General features: G+C 38.3%; 1 pseudogene; it reads right to left on the reverse strand.

Annotated features, from left to right (window-relative positions):
• Positions 1 to 19069: 19069 nt before the first annotated feature.
• On the reverse strand, positions 19070 to 19282 carry LOC127184560 (heat shock factor-binding protein 1-like; annotated as a pseudogene).
• Positions 19283 to 19610: the final 328 nt, after the last annotated feature.

Genomic DNA, 19610 nt, shown 5'->3' on the forward strand with positions numbered 1-19610 from the left:
GTCTAAGCCTTAACTGTTTGTTCCTTTCTTGTTCCCAGAATCACATGTAAAAATGATATTATAAAGTAAAATGCAACTTTAAAGTGCCCACCATCTCTAAACCTTGGAGAATTTAGAAAAATCCAACATCTCTTAGCTCTAGGTCTCCCTAAGATCAAAATAAGTTAGATACTTAAACATCTTGTTAGAAAAGAGAAGAACTAGTGTATAGGAACAACCACTCTAGGAAAAACAAAGTCTAGTATTGCAAATTCAAAGTCAAAGTGTAACATCTGGGACTCACAATTTTCTGGGCTCTAAAGCGATTCAGTAGTACTATCTCTCCAGATCTGTCATCCCTGGCACACTTACCTTCTTTTATAGGCTTAAACTGGCTCAAATACTGACTGCAGCAACTCTTTATGACTCCCCTGCCTCAACCTTTCATCTCTGTTCCTTTCAAAAACATCACTATGTGGTTTACCCTTACATGTGGACAAGTTTGGCTTTCTCTTTGAAATGTATCTTTGGCCTCTCAGAACACAGAAATAGCTCTACTAAAGTCTTTGCTTCTTTCTGAGGCCTCAGAAACAAGGTATCTATGGTCTCTTAGTAACTTCCAGGCTCCCACCACTTTTTAAACTTGATTAAGCCATGGTCCATTTTGATGGAAGTCAGACAGGAACTCAAAGATTAACCCTCGAAGCAGGAAACAAAGATGAATGATGCTTTTTGCCCATTCTTTGCCTTGCTCTTTGGCTCATGCTTTTTAACAACCCAGAAACATAGGCCTAAGAAAGGTACTGCTCACAGTTGGTGAAGCCCTCCTACCTCAACTAAAATGATATAGACAACTCTTCACAGACATGTCCACAGATTCACTTGATTAAGGTAAATACTTAATTGAGATATTTTTATTGTTGGGTGATTGTAGACTGTGTTACACAAACAATACCACCTAGGACATACATATTTTAAAAATCAAGTATTCACTTTCACACATATACTTTAGAGGAACTATAGCACATGCATGTATTTAAACCCAGAAGACATTCCCAGTAATGGTCTCACTATGCATGATCATACAAGTAGTGACCAAAAATTTAGATTAACCTGTATACCTACTGATTTAAAAAGTGGACAAATAAATTGTTGCATTGTCACAATTGAATATTATGAAGGAGAAAAAATTATTAAGAAGTACTGTCCCCAAAGCGTAGATGGATTTTAGAAATGTGATGTTTAATGAAAAAAGCAATTAGTAGTATAGTACTGTTTACAATGCTTAACTGTACCATAAATATTTAAGAAGATAAATAAGAATCAAATATTAAATACAAATTCAGTATGATGGTTCTCTGTTATGAAAGAAACAAGGAGTGAAGATAAAGAAATAGTTGTAAATAGGTAGGTGCATATTTCATTTCTTTTTTGTTGTTGTTTTAATTTTTTTTTTTTTTTTTTTTTTTTGGTTTTTTGAGACAGGGTTTCTCTGTGTAGCCTTGGCCATCCTGGACTCACTTTGTAGACCAGGCTGGCCTCGAACTCACAGCGATCCGCCTGCCTCTGCCTCCCGAATGCTGGGATTAAAGGCGTGCGCCACCAAGCCCGGCCTTGTTTTAATATTTTATTAATTTATTCATAATACATCTCAATTGTTAACCCATTCCTTGGATCCTCCAATTCCTCCCTCCCTCCCACATTCCTCCTACTCCGTTCCCCTATGTCTGTGACTAACGGGGACCTCCTCCCCCTGGACATGTTCATAGGGTATCAAGTCTCTTCTTGGTAACCTGCTATCTCTCCTGTGAGTGCCACCAGGCCTCCCCATCAAGGGGACATGGTCAAAAAGGGGGCACCAGAGTTCTCATGAAAGTCAGACCCCATTCTCCACTCAGTGGTGGAGAATGTCCTGTCCATCAGCTAGATCTGGGTAGGTAGGGGTTCAAAGTTTACTGCCCATATTATCCTTGGCTGGTGCTATGGTTTGAGCAGGACCCCTGGGGCCAGATCTGCACATCATAATGTTCTTCTTGTATGTTTCTAGAAAACTCTAGATCCTTCTATTTCCCCATTCTCCCATGCTTCTCTCACCTATAGTCCCAATAGGATGTCCTACCCTCTAACCCACTTTCCTGGTAAGTGAAGACTTTCATGGGACATGCCCCTTGGGCTAGTGTGCATATATAAGTTAGTATATACCATTTGACTCTTTTTGCTTCTGGGTGAACTCACTCATTATGATAATTTCTAGTTCAATACATTTGTCCACCAATTTTGGGAATTCCTTGTTTTTAATAGTTAAGTAGTATTCCATAGTGTAAATGTACCACAGTTTCTTTATCCATTCTTCTGCTGAGGGACTCTTAGGCTGTATCCATGTTCTGGCTATTATGAATAAGGCTGCTATGAACATGGTTGAGCATACGTCCCTGTTGTGTAGTAGAGCATTTTCTGGGTATATTCCAAAGAGTGGAATAGCTGGGTCTTGAGGAAGCCCTATTCCCGGTTTTCTGAGAAAGGGCCAGATAGATTTCCAAAGTGGTTGTACTAGTTTGCATTCCCACCAGCAATAAAGGAGTATTCCTCTTTCTCCACATCCTAGCTAGCATGTGATGTCGCTTGAATTTTTGATCTTAGCAATTCTGATGGGTATAAGATGGGATCTCAGTGTCATTTTGATTTGCATTTCTCTGATGAGTAATGAGGCCAAGCATTTCTTTAAGTGTTTCTCAGACATTAGCTATTCCTCTCTTGAGAATTCTCTGTTTAGTTCTGAGCCCCATTTCTCAATTGGGTTATTTGGTTTGGTGGTGTTTAATTTCTTGAGTTCTTTATATATTTTGGGTATTAGACCTTTGTCAAATGTAGGGTTGGTGAAGATCATTTCCCAATCTGTAGGCTGTCGGTTGTTCTGTTGCCAGTGTCTCCTGCATTACAAAAGCTTCTCAGCCTCATGAGGTCCCGTTTATTAATTGTTGACCTTTAGGCCTGGGCTGTTGGTGTTCTGTTCAGGAAGTTGTCTCCTGTGCCAATGTGCTCCAGGCTCTTCTCCACTTTTTCCTCTAACCGATTTAATGTCTCTGGTTTTATGTTGAGGTCTTTAATCTTCTTGGATTTGAGTTTTGTGTATGGTGACAAATAGGGGTCTCATTGCATTTTTATACATGTAGACATCCAGTTAGGCCAGCACCATTTTTGAACATGCTATTGTTTTTCCATTGAATGGATTTGGCTTCTTTGTCAAAAATCAAGTGACCAAATGTGTGTGGTTTCATCTCTGGGACTTCAATTCGATTCCATTGATCCACCAGCCTATTGCTGTGCCAGTACCATGCTGTTTTAATTACTATTGCTCTATCGTACAGCTTGAGATTGGGTATGGAGATTCCTCTGGAGGATCTCTTATTGTATGGGATTGTTTTTGCTATTCTGGACTTTTTGTTTCTCCATATGAAGTTGGGAATTGATCTTTGAATGTCTTCAAAATATTTTGTAGGTATTTTGATAGGGATTGCATTGAATCTGTAAATTGCTTTTGGTAAGATGGCCATTTTTACTATGTTAATTCTCCCAAGCCACGAACAAGGTAGATCCCACCATCTTCTGATATCATCTTCAAACTCTTTCTTCAGATATTTAAAGTTTTTTTCAAATAAGTCCTTCACTTGCTTGGTAGAGTTACTCCTAGATATTTTATAATACTTGTGGCTATCATGAAGCATGTAGTTTTCCTAATTTCCTCCTCTGCATGTTTATCATCCATGTATAGGAAAGTTAACTGACTTTTTTGAGTTAGTTTTGTATCCAGCCAATTGGCTGAAGGTGTTCATCAGCTATAGGAGTTCTCTGGTGGAATTTTTGGTGTCACTTATATACACTATCATAACATCTGCAAGTAGGGAATTTGACTTTTTCCTTTTCCATTTGGATCCCCTTGATTTCCTTTTGATGTCTTAATACTCTGGCTAGAACTTCCAGTATTGTATTGAAGATATATGGAGAAAGTGGGCAGCCTTGTCTGGCCCCCAATTTTAGAGGGATTTCTTTGAGTATCTCTCCATTTAATTGATGTTGGCTATAGGCTTGCTGTATATAGCCTTTATTATGTTTAAATATGTGCCTTGTATGTCTGATGTCTCCAGAACTTTAAACATGAATTGGTGTTGGGTTTTATCGAATGCATTCTCTCTATCTAAGGAGATGACCATGTGGTTTTTCTCTTTCAGTTTGTTTATATGGTGGATTACATTGATGGATTTCTGTATGTTAAACCATCCCTACATGCCTGGAATGAAGCCTACCTGGTCATGGTGAATGATGTCTTTGATATATTCTTGTATTCATTTTACGAATATTTTATTGAGTATTTTTGCATCAGTGTTCATGAGAGAAATTGGTCTAAAATTCTCTTTTTTTGTTGAGTCTTTGTGGGGTTTAGGTATCAACATGACTATGGCCTCATAGAAAGAATTTGGTAATGTTCCATCCATTTCTATCTTTTGGAGTAGCTTGAGAGTATCAGTATTAGCTCTGATTTGAAGGTCTGGTAAAATTCTGCGCTGAAGCCATCTGGCCCTGGGCTTTTTTGGGTTTGGAGACTATCAATGTTTGCTTCTATTTCTATAGGCGAAATAGGGCTATTTAATTTGATCTTCATTCAATTTTGGCAAATGGAATCACTAGAGAAAATTATCCATTTCCCTTAGATTTTCAAATGTTGTGGCATGAATGCCTTTAAAGTAGGTTCTTATGATTCTTTGTATTTCTTCGGTGTCTGTTGTTATGTCTCCCTTTTCGTTTCTGATTTTGTTGATTTGGATAGTGCTTCTCTGTCTTTTAGTTTGTTTGGCTAACGGTTTGTCTATCTTGTTAATTTTCTCAAATAACCAGCTCCTGGTTCTGTTGATTCTTTGAATTGTTCTCTTTGTTTCTAATTTATTCATTTCAGCCCTGAGTTTCATTATTTCCAGATGTCTACTCCTCTTGGGTGTTTCTGCTTCTTTTTTTTTTTCTAGGGTTTCCACATGTGTTGTTAAGTTGTTTATGTGGGATGTTTCCATTTTCTTTTTAAAGGCACTGAATGTTATGAATTTTCTCTTAGCACTGCCTTCATTGGGTCCCACAAATTTGGGTATATTGTTCTTTCATTTTCATTGAATTTCAGGAATTCCTTTATTTCTTCCCTGACCCAGTTGTCATTAAAGAGAGAGTTGTTTAGTTTCCATGTTGTGTAGGCTTTTTGTTATTTCTGTTGTTGTTGAAGTCTAGCCTTAGACCATGGTGATCTAATAGGATACAAGGTATTATTTCAATGTTCTCGTATCTCTTGAAGCTTGCTTCGTGACCTACTATGTTATCAATTTTAGAGAACGTTCCATGGGGTGCTGAGAAGAAGGTATAATCCTTTGGATTTGGGTGTAAAGTTCTGTAGATATCTGTTAGATCTATTTGATTCGTGACATTGTTAATGAAGTTATTTCCCAGCTTAGTTTCTGTTTCAAAGACCTATCCTTCAGTGAATGTAGGGTGTTGACATCTCCAACTATTATGTTATGGGGATCGATGTGTGGTTTAAGCTTTGTTAATAGTTCCTTTACAAATGTGGGTGCCCTTGTATTAGGAGCATAGATGTTCAAAATTGTGATGTCTTCTTGGTTGACTTTGCCTTTGATGAGTATGAAGTGTCCTTCCTCACCCCTTTTGATTAATTTTGGTAGAAAGTCTATTTTATTACATATTAGAATGGCTACACCAGCTTGATTCTTGTTACTATATGCTTGAAATATTTTTCCCCAACCTTTTACTCTGAGGTAATGTCTGTCCTTGTAGTTGAGATGTGTTTCTTGAATGCAGAAGAATGTTGGGTCATGTTTATACATCCACTCAGTTAGTCTGTGTCTTATTATTGGAGAATTGACACCATTGGTTTTGAGAGATATTAATGACCAGTGACTGCTAAGTTCCTTCATTGTTGCTGTTTGTTACAGTCAAGAGTTTGTGAGGTTGTGATTTTGCGATGGTGTAGTTATCTATTTCCTATGTAGTTTTGGTTGTAATTTGACCCTTTGGGGTGGAGTTTTCTTTCTAGTAACTTCTGTAAAGCCGGATTTGTGGATAGGTACTGTTTGAAATTTTTTGTCATGGAATATCTTATTTTCTCTGTCAATGGTTATTGATAGTTTCGCCGGACATAGTAATCTTGCCTGGCATCTGTGTTCTCTTAGGGTTTGCAAGACCTCTGTCCAGGCACTTCTGGCTTTCATGGTTTCTGCTAAGAAGTCAGGAATAATTCTGATAGGTTTGCCATCATATGTTACTTGGTCTTTTTCTCTTGCCACTTTTAAGATTTTTTTCTTTGTTCTGTACATTTTGTATTTTTATTATTATGTGGTGGGAAGACTTTTTTTCTGGTCTATTCTATTTGGTGTTCTGTACGCCTCTTGTATGCTCATATGTATCTCCTTCTTCAAATTGGGGAAATTTTCTTCCATGATTCTGTTAAAGACATTTTCTTGGCTGTGGAGTCAGGTGTCCTTTCTTTCCTCAATACCTATTATTCTCAAGTTTCGTCTTTTCATTGTGTCCTTGATTTCGTGTATGTTCTGTGTCAGGAACTCTTCAGATTTAGCATTTTCTTTGATGGTTGTTTTGAGTTCTATGATTGTATCTTCAAGTCCCGATATTTGTTCCTCCATTTCTTGGATTCTGCTAGATAAGGTCACCTCTGAGATGCTTGCTTTCTTCTCTGAGGCCCCTCAATCACGTTTTTCTTCTGTGTGTTCCTTTATCATAGCTTCCACTTTTTCTTCAGATTTTGAAGTGTTTTAATGATTTCCTTCATCTGGTTGTTTGTATTTTTCTGAAATTCTTCCAGTGCCTCTTTATATGACTTTTTTATATCTTCAACCCTCTTGTTTGCATCCTCCTGCAGTTGTTTACAGATCTTATTTGTTTCTTCCGTTATCATCTTCCTTACTAAGAACTTGAGGTCATTTTCTTGTATTTCGATTGTTTTTGGGTTCTACAGATTGCTTCCATTGGGATTGCTGGCATCTGGTGATGCCAAATTGTTTTGGTTTTTGTTAGCATTCTTTCACTGTCCTCTTATCATTTTGGTGTCTGTGGTGTTGGGAGGTAGCTTCTGGTGACCTTCACTGGTTGAGAGTTGATAGTTGATGAATGATTGTAAGTCAGGTGCCCTTTCCTCTGGGGATCAAGGAGTATTTCCCTGGAACAGGGAGGTGATCTGGTTTCTACTCCTCTAGATTTTTCTCTACACCTTAGGCTCTAGACTGAGTCAGCAGTAGTAGGTTTCTGTCTGAGTCCTTTCACCTTACTGCTGAGATTCAGATCAGCTGTTTTGGGACCTAGAACAAGGTCAGCACACAAGCGCTCTGGTTGGGTAGGTTGGTCCCAGCTGCCTGTCCTTCCTGTCACTTTATAGCCAAGACCACAGCTGGATCCGATCTTCTGGGTTGTAGCTGTCTTTTAGCTCTGCCTCTTAACACTGCAGAAGTGCCTAGCCTCTCCCAAGAGCATGGGAGATCCTGCTGGGTCTGTGGGAGCTGATCCAGTTAAGTTCTGTATGTTGGAGAGTGCAGGGTCAATAACAGCGGCCCAGAGACAGGACATTTTCAGACCACTAGCAGGCTCCAAGGTGCCTGCACTTTCTGCAACCCTGTAGCCGGGACTACTCACAGATCCTCAGACCTGTGGCCGCCTTTAGGTCGACCATTAGACACTGCCGTGATGGCCAACCTCACCCAATAGTGTGGGAGATCCTGCTGAGCCTGTGGGAGCAGTCCAAGCTTGTTTCTAACCGCCTGTGTGCAGGCTCAGCCCATTGCGACCAGCTCTAGATTGGGCCCAGGATGACCCCGCTAGCTGCATGCCTACTCTCTAGCTGGTTTTGGTGGGCCCCACCACCTGTGTTTCCACTTGGCCTGGGGGACCGCCACAGTTTGGCGTGGGGTGGGTGGAGGGATCCAAGGACAGTTTCACCCTATTCGCTGAGACTCCTCAGGCCAGGGTCTCTGGAGTATCACCTCCCCATAAGCAAGTTTGTGCTTTATAGGCAGGCTGAAGCCCACATATGAGTTTCATTGGAACATCTGGGAAGTGGGTTCAGGACCTCCAGGCAGTTGCTTGTCTCAGGGCCAGGCCCACCGGTGGTCTGCGGAGTTTGGGACCCAACTCACCTACAGTTCTCAAGATCCAGCAGTTTGTGGCTCCATTCAAGTCTCTGGTCTCTGCGGAGTCGATCATATATGGTGCATAACAGTCGATGCCATCTTGGAGCCCCCCTGCATATTCAATTTCTTAAGTTGGCATCACATAGGCTTTCATTTTATTGAGCTTTATAACTGACATATGATATATATGTGTGTGCACATATACATACTATTATTTTGAACTATTGTAGCAATATAATATTTTTTAAAAATGGAAAATGATGCCTTTAAAAATAGCATACCAATATATATTCATGAAATATGAGCATATTTAATAGCCAACTAAAAGAAGGTCCTGCCAAAAATACATGTAGAATATAGAGAGATAAATATTTAGAGAGACTCTAACACATGCAGATGATTAAATGCAGAAGATTTATCCAGTATTGTTCCTACTACACATGTTCATACACATAATGAACAAAAATTTAGACTAACCTGCATACGTATAATATGCATTATACATAGATGTGTGCATAGGTGCATAGACAGGCACATATATACATGCACAGATATAAATGAGGGGATAATATAAGCAGAGAAAGTAAATTACTATGTAAATAAAACATATTAAAGAATTTTAGAGACACTAGACCAATTGGCCTCCAGTTCCTAGCTGCAATCAAGGCCTTAGATAAATTCCACAAATATTGTTAACTATTCAGCCCTAAATGAAACCTATACAATATCCCTTTCAAGATTCAGTGATAAAAAAGATTTAAAAGTTGGAGGATGGGAGGAGTGCTGTGTAACTCTTTTTCTGAGCCTGGTGTTGCCACTGTTCCCATTAACTCACAGTAGTTGTGACTGTTTGCACAACACCTGCAGAAGATGGGGACCTGTCAGCATTCTACTGTCAGTGGCGGAGGGGCTCATGAGGCCCTTCCCCTACCTAAGGTTCTACTAGCAGTTAACTGACTACACAGGAAGAGGCATTTTTCCCTGCAGTGTAGTTACCAATAAATTGTTCACGTTCTGGTAAATGTCCCATAAGTATGCTAATGTAAGCATTCCTAACTGAACTCAGGGGGTCACAAAAATTCGACATGAAAATAGAGGAGGGTGTGTTAGGAAAAGTTCTGAAGTGAACAATAATAAAGTAAGTAATGAGGGAGAATATGGTTAAACTATATACAGTATAAAGCCGTTAAAGAACAAATGAAAGTAGTTTATAAGCCATATCCCACAATTATAAAGGACAAATGTGAATAGGTGAGGTGCCACTGAATCAGGCATATTGTTTAGGAATACAATTCTAAAGGACTAAATTTAAGGAGACAGGACAACAGTGATATACAGATACTTTTAATTTTTTAATCTTGAAATTTCTGGAAATGAGCCTTCATTTCAAATCACTTTTACTGGTGAAAATGGTATTAAATGGTGCAGTGTTATCTAGAGAAATCTTCTTCAGCCACCTAATTACTTAATCAGAAAAAAATCCATCCTTTTACATTTTTTTCACAGCTCCTTGAGGTTTTAAATTTTATGGCTTCAAACCTACTTGGGTTTATTTTGTGACAGGGCCTTACCAGCACACCCACATATAGATTTTTTGCACTGCCACAGTTCTGAGGTGATGGAACAAGATTGTACACCATTTAAATTGATCTCCAGTGAGCACAAGCATTCCTTTCTCCTATTCCTCTCTCCTCCTCCTCCTCTTCCTCCTCCTCCTCCCTCTTCTTCCTCTTCTTCCTCTTCTTCTTCTTCCTCCTTCTTTTCTCTCTCTCTCTCTCTCTCTCTCTCTCTCTCTCTCTCTCTCTCTCTCTCTCTCTCTGCCTCCTTCCCCCTCTAGCTTTCCCTCTTTGTCACAGAGATTTTTAAAATAGACTATATTAATATGGGAAAGGAAAAACAATTCTATACACACAACAATTGGTATTAGTTCAGCCCCTTACTGTCCTTAATGCTTATTGATAGTAGCAGACATTAATCCAGGATAAGGCATCTTATTTTCATATATCTCTGTATTTTTCTGAAGCCTTAAAAGAGAGTGAGGGGGAGCTGCTGAGTTAAAAATGCAGCATGCCATAAACATTTTTTGTTTGTTTACCATTTATTGAATCTTTTGAACAATCTGTAATGCACTGCCCTTGTTATAGTCACAGAATTCATGCAACACAAACATATCTTAGTGCTGATCCATGCTAAATCACTAATGTAGAAAAAATTGAAATTGCACGGGAAAGTCAGAATGCATCATTCTAACTACAACCCTGTGACCTTCTAGTCTGCCTGTTCGCAGCATTGGTCTCAGTTTTCTATTATAGAGTCCCTCATCTCACCCCAGTGCAGCTTTAAAACAAATAAATAAAATGCCATATTTCCAGGATAATAAAAAAACTATAATGGAAGCAGACTATAAATGATTTACATTACAGCAAGTGGGGTAAAAAAAAGATTCTAAAAATACAATAGTATATTACCTTTATCATAAAACATCAACATACAATATCTACAAGGGCCTTTGTTTCTCTTTCAAATTGGAAGATTAATAAACATGGTTTCATCTATTTTCCTCATTTTCATTTGGTTGGATCCAATTGATTTTTTATCTATTACAAAGTAGCAACTGTTAAACCTGTGTGAATTTTCTATAAAGAGCATAAGTCTTGCACACACATAATAAATATTACATAGAGAAAGATTAATTGGCTCATTTGGTTTTTCTCTGTGTTTGAGCTCAGAGGCTACTTATGATATATACAAAAGAGACAAAATTTGCACACACACATCCCCAACGGTCTCTGCTGCAGTTAGATACCCAACTCTACATGTTCTTTGTCTTCATACAACTTTTTAGCTGCTATCTCTCTACTGATTCCTCTTATACCGTCAAACATGGAGAGTATTCCATATTTTGATTTCCTTTAATTAGTTGACCATGATCTCTCCTATCTGGGATTTGCCTTATGTCTCTGTACCAAGTCCCAGAATAATCAAACATGCACACTGTGTGCATATTCTCCATCTACTTACAGCTTTTTCTTTTAAAAATTAATATAAAATGCGTGCCATTTTCCATGTAGAATGTAATGGTTCTTAAGTTCATCTACATCAAGGACCACTAGCTATTCTCAGAGAAGTTCATAACCTCACAAAGAAGCCCATATCCACTAGCTGTCACTCTCTAATCATTCTTTCCCTTAGCCATGGTAAGCGCTTCTGTTCCTACATTTTTATTAGTTTTGGACATTTAAGTAATGCTTTCATACAATACTTTTTTGGGGAGAGGGGTTGGCCTCTTTCATACTCCATGTTCTCAAGGTTCATTCTTATAGAATATATCAAGACTTTATTTGTTCTCATGGCTAAGTAATATGCCATTGTATGAATAAACATATTTTATTTATTCTTTCATTGATATGCATAGGAATTAGAATAGTTTCTACCTTTTCTTTATTTTGAATATCATTCAAACATGAACATTCAAACATGAATAGCATTCATGTACAAGTTTGTGTGTGAGTATATATTCTCAATTCTCTTGGGTATATTCCTAGGAAAGAACTTTGTAGATCACATGATAACTCATTTTAAATTTTTAAGAAACTGGGGCCTGGGAAGATAGATCAATCAGTAAAGTGTTTAATCTTTCAAATATTAGGATCCTAGTTGATACCCAGAAACATGTAAAATGCTACTTGTGGTGGCCTGTGCCTGTGATCTGAGAGCTGAGAAGACACAAGAGAACCCCACAGACACCCAGGCATGTGTGAGTCCCCTATCCAAAAACTTGGTACCTAGCACCTGAGGAACAACATATAAGGTTGACTTCTGGCCTCTACATGCACACACATGAAGTCACAAAATTCACACATAAATGAAAACAATTTTGAAGAACTGAAAAACATTTTTTTTGCAAAATGTCCAAAACTTTTGCATCCTTTATAGCAAAGAAAAGAGATTTTAGTTCTTCTAATTCTTGCCTGTGTTCACTACTGTCTTCAAGATGCATTCTCAGTAAATGAAAAAAAGTATTCCACTGTGGTTTTGATTTCAAACTGAAAATTGCTCATAGATGACTATTATATTTACCTCACTATGATTAAGAACCTTTTCGTGTGAATGGTGGCCATCCATGTCTGCATTCAAAAGATGTCTATTTAATCCTATAGCTATTTCAAATTGAGTCATTTGCCTTTTAATTCATAATGTGTCTCATCTTTATATGCTCCGGGTAATAGAATCTTTTTCTTTTGCCATTCTATTTCTTTTTTATTAATTCATTAATTTTTTTTAGAGTCATGGAACACTTTTATTAGTGCAAGTGGATTAAATGGAGCACAGAACTTAAAGTTTCTTTTCTTTTTTTAAGTTCATCAATGGGTTCTTGGACATTGCACAAATAACCTAGTGTTGGAAGGGTTCTGGTGAATGGACAAGTTCCCTTGAGGGCCTTCTAAAGTCTCATCAGATACAGTACCTATTCATACCATTGAAAAAATATCCTTGGACGTGTCATAGAATACACGACTCTTCCTCTCATTAAATATGCATTGAAACATTTAACCTTGACTGCAAATAATAATAATTTAAAAAGTTAAACTCATTAATTTTTTTTTAAAATAGCTAAGAAAACATGTTGACTCAGGGAAATGACTAAATGTAGAGGAAGGCCGCAGGCTTAGTTTGAACTCTTTTGTAATGTGTTTTCATTCCTGTGTCTTTCAGGATGAATCCTACCTGGCTGATAGGAAGTATTCAGTAACTGTTACTGTATGAGTTAAATGTGTCCAGCAATTTGAGCTCTAGAACACTTCTGGAGTTGAAAATTCTCTTTGGTACAGTTCTTCACTTGCCCTGTCATTATTGCCCACCCAGATCCAAAGACTGCTCTGAGAAAGTAACATTTGTCAAAGGACCTTCAAACCTAAGTTTCTTTTCTCGTTTTCTCTTAATGTCAATGCCTGCAGACCCTGGGTCATAGCAAGAGTGTTCCAACTAATTTGGGTTTTCCCTCCCTATTGGGTCCTTCACAGAGGATATTTTTGTGAAGCTCTGTACCCTGAGAGTCCTATTAATTCATTAATTTTTAATTTGTTCACTTTACATCCTAATTATAGCCTCCTTCCCTTGTCTCCTCCAAGTCCCCCTCACTTCTTCATCCCCCTGCCCCTGCTCCTATTCCTCACAAATGGGGAGACCTCCTCCCATATAATCTGACTTCAGCCTATCAAATCTCATCTGGACTGGCCATCATGCCAGGGGGAAGTGATTAACAAGTGGGCACCAGAGTCCATGTCATAGGGAGACCCTACTCCCTATGTTATGGGACGCACAAGGAGACTGTGCTGCCTACCAACTACATCTGAGCAGGACGTTTAGGTACTCTCCATGCATAGTTTGTTTGGGGCATCAATCTAGGCAGAAAATTCCCTCCTCACCTGAATTTGTTGGCTCCATGGGTCTCCTTGTGGAACTTCTGTCCCCTCCAGGTCATTCTATCCTTCAATTCTTCCATAGGACTCTCTGCACTCCAGCCCAAAGTTTGGCTGTGAGTCTCAGCATCTGCTTTCATCTGTCGTTGGGTGGAGTCTTTCAGAGGACCTCTATGGCAGGCTCCCTGCACCTGACAGAGGGCTAATATCTGAAATATATGAAGAGCTCAAGAAATTAAACACAACCAAACCATATAATCCAATTTAAAAACGGGGTACAGAACTAAACAGAGAATTCTCAACAGAGGAATATTGAACAGCTGAGAAACACTTAAACAAATGCCCAACATCCTTAGTAATCAAGGAAATGCAAATCAGAACAACGCTAACATTCTACCTTACACCAGTCAGAATGGCTAAGATCAAGAATTCAAGTAATAGCATATACTGGAGAGGATGTGGAAAAAGGAGAACAGTCCTCTTTTGACGGTGGGAGTGCAAACTTGTACAACCACTTTATAAATCAATCTGGTGGGTTCCCAGTAGCTCTACTTATACCCGAAAGATGCACCACCATACAACAACGACTCTTACTCAACTGTGTTTGTAGCAGCTTTATTTGTAGTAGACTCTTCTTATCTGTCTGATTTGAAAACACCTTCTCTCATTCAGTGGGTTTCCTTTCATCTTTAATAGCCTTCTCTGAAACAGAACCATGTTTAACTTTGGTGAGTTCTCATTTATTGGCTCAATTTTCTTTGTATTATACTTTTAGTATTTTTCAAAATGCAAAGTTATGAAGAATGAAATTTGTATTCTTTTGAGAGGTTTAATGGGTTTGATTTAGGAGATATTTGATTGACTTTGACTTGACTGTATCATATTATATTATATATTAATTTTGCAAATCCATAATTTTGAATGTGGATATCCACTTCTCCTAGCACTATTTGTTGGTAACAGATTTGTTTTCTCATTGAATTGTCCTGAAAGCCTTATGGGCAAAGAATGGAGCATAAATGTATGTTACTTTTATTTTCAGTGGTAGTTCTTTCATATATCTGTGCATCAGTATACTAGTACTACATAATCTTGCTTAGGAGAGTTTGATAATTTTAATGTTTTAATTATTACATTGAATTATTGTATGTGTATCTCTGTGTGCCCAAGTGTATAAAATATGGGAGTGCATGCCATGGTACATGCATGGATATCTTGTGGGCTATAGTTTTCTTATGTGTGGGTCCCTAGGATCCAACTCAGATCCTCGAGGATATATTCCTTTTGCATTTTTCAGCAGTTGCTTAGGTTTTTTTTCATATACATAAGGGCTTTGATCAATATGTTTATCTTTTCACTGTCTTTTATTTTTTTAATGTATCTTTCCGTTAATATTCTTCAGTTAGGTACAAAGTTCACTCTCTGTATTGTTCAATAAGAGGAGATTTTGAACATGGATTTAGTCACCTTTGCTAAAGTAGTTTTTCATAGTCATTTGAGTAAATTCCTGACAGATTGTCATTTCCACAGGATTTACCCACTGGAAAACTGACTTATGAGATGCCCCTAATCATTTGTTTGTTTGTTTTTTCATGAGGACACAAGATGATATCACTGGTGTTTATGATCCATGGTTTTCCACAGTAGGAAATGATGGTACATGTCTGTAATTTGAGCATGCCAGAGTGTGAAACAAAATTGTCCAAAGTTTGAGGCCAACCTGAACTACATAGTGAGTTACAGACAACCTCAAAAACAATCTCAATTATTTTTTACATGTTAGTGACCAAATTCGTGAGCCAGAGCAACTGTCCTGATTCTCATGACAACCGAAAAAGCCTTGGATTATTGTTATGTGGCTGTGTTGATTGCCTTGTACGCATTGACTTCTGTCTTTTTGTCTGCACTACACAGGCTAAACCTTTAAAGAGCATCCCTATGCTATGACTTCAGTGGTTTCTTTGGCATTGACTCTACCAATTGTATTGGTCAAGTTTCATAATCTCGATCCCCACCCCCAAACTGTAAGGCCAGGGGAGTATGTAAACATTATACTCACCTGGGCATGGAAATATGGTACATTGGAATTTGCTTAGCATGTCATTCCTTAACAAGCTTCTCAGCAGATTATGTACCACTTTGCTTGAGGAAGAGAATCTCATTCCCATCAGTCATTTATCTTCATGCAATAAAGGGACTACAGTAGAGTTAGCAGGCTTTTCCTGCAAAGGCAAACATTTCTCAATTTGTAGAGAGATTATCTCTACCACAACATATAAGCCATGGGGTTTAAGTCATATAACACCAATCAGAGACTACTTAACTGAATGGCTGTGGCCCCAAAAGAATTTTATTTACATGAACCTGTGCTAGGTCAGATTTTGCTGAGGCTTCAGTTTGCCATCTGTCCTTTGGATGCATACAAATAAAAGGAATGGAATGGAACTAAAGGAGAGCTTTTATCCTGAAATTATAGAGCTGGATCTTCATTTACTTTAAGTATTCCTGGTCACTCAAAACAAGAAAGGGCTTGTGAAATCTAGTTTTTAGGGCTCTGAGTGCTGTATACTGGTAGTGTATATAAAAATCCTTTGAAGCACTATGGCATTATTTATGACTAATGTACGTAAAGCTCAGCACAGAGAATTCTCACCCAATCTTGTCTTTTTATTATCAAAAGAATATGTTTTACATTCTTGATATATATATATATATATATATATATATATATATATATAAAATGACAGCTTTGGTAGCCTTTTAATAGTATCTCTGTGTCACACAATGTAAAGTTTAATCCCATCCTAAAATGCCACCTCTGATATTTTGTTCCTGTGTGGGCATTTAATATCCAAAGAAAGAGAAAATTGGAGTTTAGTATTATTTTTTCACTGATTTTAAAATTCATAATTTGAGAAGATATAGCAACAAATATGTTGCTGACATTCTAAAACAATCCCTAAACATTAGAAGTTCCTCTTTGTCCATAACTCTTGTGGAAGATATGGAACATTTGTAAAAGGTCCCTTTAAACAGGGTGTGCAACAATAATGCTAGAAAATTTTCTCTTTAAAGACATTTTTACGTAATATGTTAAAAATAAGCTTTTCTAATAATTCTGTGTTTATGTGTGTATGAGGTGTACATGTGAGCATCAATGCCACAGAGAGGGTGTAAAGTTTAATGGTCATCATACTGGACAGCAAGTTATTCAACTTGATGAACCATCTCTCTGACCCTCATTTTTCCTCTCCTCTCCTCTTTTCTTCTCTTATTTTTTGCCTCTTCCCTCTCTCTCTCTCTCTCTCTCTCTCTCTCTCTCTCTCTCTCTCTCTCTCTGACCCTCATTTTTCCTCTCCTCTCCTCTTTTCTTCTCTTATTTTTTGCCTCTTCTCTCTCTCTCTCTCTCTCTCTCTCTCTCTCTCTCTCTCTCTCTCTCTCTCTCTCTCTCTCTCTTTCAGTTATATTATTGTGTGTGCATGCAGGTGCAAGCTCCATCCATGGTGCAGGTGTGAATGACATAGAACAATGTTGTGAAGTTTGTTCTTTCATTCTACCCTTATGTGGGCTCTGGAGAGCAAACCCAGGTCATAAGGCATATACACAAAGCAGAGTGCCATGTATCTACTTTTGAAGCTACATTTATTATACTGTGGCAGCTCCTTCTCATCCATAATTACTGTCCTCACACAAAACTTTAGAAGCATTTTAGCTTATCCTCTGATAAAGCATAAAAATTATTTTAAAGACACAATCTGTATTTATCTTGTCTGATTCTCATTAATGTAGCTATATGAAGACATTTACTCATATTTTCATTTTCATTGTTTTCTTTGAGATGCACATAAAGTATCTAAATTTTCTAGCTTAATGGACTCCAGTAGATGCTGTATTCAGTTCTAGTTGTTTGATATTTGTATCGTTATGTATGCATGTAAGATGGAAAAGCCTTTCTTTCAAGACCTGAAAAATCAGTTTATGGAAAGGATGCCACCTTCAGGTAATGTGGGGAACAGACAGGAAAGCTTATATGATAGCATGTTAGGGGAAATTTGTATCTGCAGTGAACTTAATGTGTATTATGATTATGTTTTAAAGAACCTAGTCATGACCATGGATTCCTCCTTCTACAGGCTGTGGGTTATAGCTTTTTATTATTGAGAAAGGATTCATCATCCAGCTAACGAGTATTTTACACCCAAGCTGTACACTTAACGCAAACTGAGAATGTGAACAGGTATAGCCACACTCACATAAGATGGCATAACAATTCACTGAATTTCCTAATCTCTGTTTGCTAACAGTATACTGAGAGGAATGCAGGAGGCAACTTTAGATGCATCTGTTGACATCCACATTGTAGAGAGTCCTATCTGAGGGCTGGAGAGACAGGCCAGTCACTAAAGTGCTTGTAGTGCAAGCATTGGGACATAAGTCTTATTCCCAACATCCACATAGAAACGCTGAGTGTGGATGCATACATCTGGAATCCTAGAGCTGGTAAAGGAAGGACAGAAAGATCCTTGGAGCTCACTGATTACTCAGCCTCACCTGCTTTGGAGTGTTTCAGACCAGAAAGACTGTTTCACAAAACAAGGTAGACCACACCTGTCTTCTAGCTTCCCCATGCATGCATACACACATGCATCAGCATGAATATGCACATATGCCTACACAAAACATTCCTATTTTAATATTTAATCTTTTTTAAATTGTATGAAATCACTTGGTGGGAATAAGGGCATAGATTGCCTTCCAGGTTTTCAAAAGTGGCCTTGAGGCTAAGCCTCCAGACACCAGAATTCCAAATGTAAAGTTTATTATCTATCCTCATTAATCAATAACAGAACTCACTATGCAAGAATTTAGACAAGAAACAGTTCAAGTAAAACAGTATTTCTTAAAACCCAGAGCTTCCCACCAGTCAATGGGCACTGTTCAGGCATGTGACTACCAGTGGACTCCCTTGGGTCTCTTGGTCTCTTCCCTTTCAGTCAGTAGCTCCAAGGGAGGACAGAGTCACTGGCTTCTGACATCCCATCAGAGCACTGCAGGCCCTACCAGAGCTACTAGAGTCACATGCAAATTCTGATAGACACTTTTGCAGAAAGAATTATTCAATGGTCTCGGCCACTTGGAAATGTATTGCTCACACTTTTTCTAACAGCAACCACCATGAAAGAACAGTGGAGAAAGGACTTCAGAAAAATTATTAAAGTGTTTTTCAAGCTTATGCAGAAACCTCAAAAATTTTAGTAATTAAGAGAACTGACCAAGATATGACGATAGCAAGGTTGAGAAAGTAGGGGAGCGCGGGTACTCTAAAGACTATGCAGCCTGTGGTAAGAAGGCACTTTTACAAACTTGTTGACACATGGTAGTTACAGAAAGCAACTTGGTTTTCTCTTAGCTTGGGAAAATGTCATTCTGGACTCAGTGTGAGTTATCAGCAGTTGGTTCTCTCCCTTGCCCTCAATTCTTCTGCACAGCAGCTACCTTGTTTTCACCTTTCAGGTCTTCCATTCCAGCCTGGGTCATGAGGTTAGAGATATGTTTCTCCAGATCATCAATGCGACTGCTCAAGTCATCACTCCTTCCAAGGATCTGGTCTGGCATGACCCGAAACTTGTCTTGCATCTGTTGTAAAAGCTTCTCCACCACCAAGGTGATGCCCTGCATGAACTAGGGGTCCGCTCAGCCATCTCCTGGGTATGCAGATTGGAGGGGATATCTCAGAACCATTACCTACACTTCAGTTTCTTGGAGCAGGCCCCTATTTTTTATTAAGATTTTTCATTCATTTAAAAACATTTATTTATTTATTTATATTGTATGTATAGAATGTTCTGCCTCCATGTACACCTGCACTCCAGAAGAGGGCGTCAGATCACACTGTAGATGGTTGTGAGCCACCATGTGGTTGCTGGGAATTGAACTCAGGATCTCTGAGCCATCTCTCCAGGCCCCCATACAATACATTTCATAAGGTCCTTTTCCCTCCTTATCGCCTTCC

The sequence above is a fragment of the Acomys russatus genome, chromosome X (genome assembly GCF_903995435.1).
Source record: "Acomys russatus chromosome X, mAcoRus1.1, whole genome shotgun sequence".
Lineage (NCBI taxonomy): Eukaryota > Metazoa > Chordata > Mammalia > Rodentia > Muridae > Acomys > Acomys russatus.